We start from the raw sequence: 2,500 nt of genomic DNA, 5'->3' as shown, positions 1-2,500 counted from the left end.
ATGCCTGTTACGTGTTAGGCATATTTCAGGTGTTTTGGTGCGAAAGCGGTAATGTGTTTCAGTCTAGTTTTCCGAATTACATTCGTCTGTCATTTCTTTCAGCTCCGTTACAGACACAAACACGCAAACACACACAAGCACAGACACACTGAGGGCATTAGCAAAGCTGAGAACGATGAACAAAGCTGGAACAAATATGTTTTGGAAGAATGCCATAGGGAGAAAAAAAAATGACCAGTCAAATAACACTGAACAATTCAACTCTTCAATTACTTACACGTTTCATACCCTTCAGAGACCATTAATTAAGGTGGAAATAAAAAAAAAATAGGCTCATTTTTGCCAAAAAACAGTTCGACCCTAAACTCCTTTAACTGCAAAAACAGGTCGATTATAAACCCCCCCTTCTCTACAGAAACAGTTCGATCCTAAACTGCTTTTTCTGCAAAACAGTTCGATCCTAATCCGGTCAGACCTCATCATTCAGCAACAGCAGACACACAAAAGAATTATGAAATATAATAGGGATCATCGTCATTATTCTTTTAAAACGCAAATCCGCAACTAAGAGGATTGCTTTCATTCTCTGCGAGAAAAGCAAGTGAAGGTTTTTGAAAAAAATTTTTTAAGAGTCTTTCAAAAGGCAGCAGCGTTTAATGTACTGGCCTTGTTGTGGAACAGGAGTTTTCGGTCACTCTTTCACTGCGTTTGGCAATAGGATTTCATCTTTTTGACCAATAAGGTTCATTGAATGCTTTCATTTCTGCCCAGATGTCCTAAATCATTCTTGAATCTATATATCTATTGATTTAAAAAAAAGGTTAAAGTCCTCCTGGGCCTCACTAGGCTCATAGAGTCGGCGCTGAACTCCGGTTTCTTAGGCCCACAGCGGGGGTGGGGGCGTTGGGGGGGGGGAGAAGTCTGGTTGCCTAAGACACTTAGTGTGTCGCTAGGACCACTGTTTAACCCCCAGGCTGAGGACTGGTGCCTATTTTTTCTTACTAACTCTCGAGTTTTCAGACCGTTAGGTTGGCGGGCCACCGGGTTTATGCAATGGCGCCACCCCCAAGCCACCAGTGAGTGGCGGGATTTGAACCTCGGTCCTCTCGACTGGTAGCCGAGAACCTTACCAATGTGCTACCAAAACAACACTGATTTTACCAATGAGATTTTTATATTCTTCAGAGGCAATACCTATCTAATATTTCGCTTAGCATAGGCAATATTTACCTAATATTTCGCTTGATATAGGCAATATTTATCCAATATTTCATTTAATAAGTGTGTAACTCTGAATTGACTTATCTTTCTAAACTCTGATGATTCAAACTTTTCACTTTCTTATGATTTAAATAGATATTGCTCTTCTCATTATCGTACGAAGTTAATAAAATAGTTGAACGCATAATTCTGCCTTTGCTCTTGTCTTATGAAAGTAAAACTATCCTTCTTTTGTTAAAAGTATATATATATTTTTTAAATTAAGCACTAAATTCTGCTATTTTGATGAATAATCTTCTCAATCAGTAATAATTACTTCTTATGAAAGTAGCTTCTCTCATTTTGGACTCAATTTGAATAATTATACCTAACTTTCCTCACATATTGAAGACGAAACTGATTTTAAAAAATTATATTTCGAGTGCTTTAAAAAATGATTTTAATGATAACTTTCTTTTGATACTTCTTTTGATCGTAAAGAGAGAGAGAGAGAGAGAGAGAGAGAGAGAGAGAGAGAGAGAGAGAGAGAGAGAGAGAGAGAGAGAGAGGCTATAAGAAACATTGGTGAACAACATAATGTGTAAGATTTATATTATAATTACTTTATGAATATGTAGAGAAAACTTCTTGGGTTAAAAGTCACCAGTAAACATCATCTTAAAAATGACAAAATGTTATTATATTCACGTACGATAATTGACATCAAATGGCCCAGAACACCCAGCATTACAAAATTAATAATATTTTGTCAGGGTCTAAATAAAAAGGATTAACAAACTCATGTTGAGAACTCGGGATGAAAATAATAAAATTGACAACACATGGACCTGAACACCCAGCATATAAAATTCATAATATTTTGTCAGAGTCTTAATAAAAACGATTAACAAACTAATATCGACAACCCAGGGATAAAAGGAGCAACGCATTCAAATCTCCAATTTTGCACACGTTCGAAAAAACCTCGACCAATTTCGGCGCATTCGCACGGAATCATTATATATTCCGTTTCTCCTCTCCGCGGGGACAGAAAGAAACCCAATTGAATAACACTTTTGATAGGCTTAGCCTTAATCCCGGCAATTCTAACATACAGGACGTTCGCAAAGGGAAATTTAAATTTGCAAATGACGCGAAGATTAATGTCACTGTCCTCGGGCGAGCGGACGGGATGGCTGTAGCGGGCGGGTGGTAGGTAGCCCATCAACACGTCAGGTACGAGTGGGAGAAAAAAAGAAATTGCTGTGTCAAATATCCGGTTTCATTAAGGCAGGCCTAA

General features: G+C 37.8%; 1 protein-coding gene across 1 annotated transcript in view; it reads left to right on the top strand.

The window, feature by feature from the left end:
* Positions 1-2,500, top strand: part of LOC136827258 (protein enabled homolog) — a 17,514-nt gene that overhangs the window by 385 nt on the left and 14,629 nt on the right. The gene's annotated exons all lie outside the window — the stretch shown is intronic.

Source organism: Macrobrachium rosenbergii, chromosome 41, assembly GCF_040412425.1.
Source record: "Macrobrachium rosenbergii isolate ZJJX-2024 chromosome 41, ASM4041242v1, whole genome shotgun sequence".
Lineage (NCBI taxonomy): Eukaryota > Metazoa > Arthropoda > Malacostraca > Decapoda > Palaemonidae > Macrobrachium > Macrobrachium rosenbergii.
This window is presented reverse-complemented; position numbering and strand designations above follow the sequence as displayed.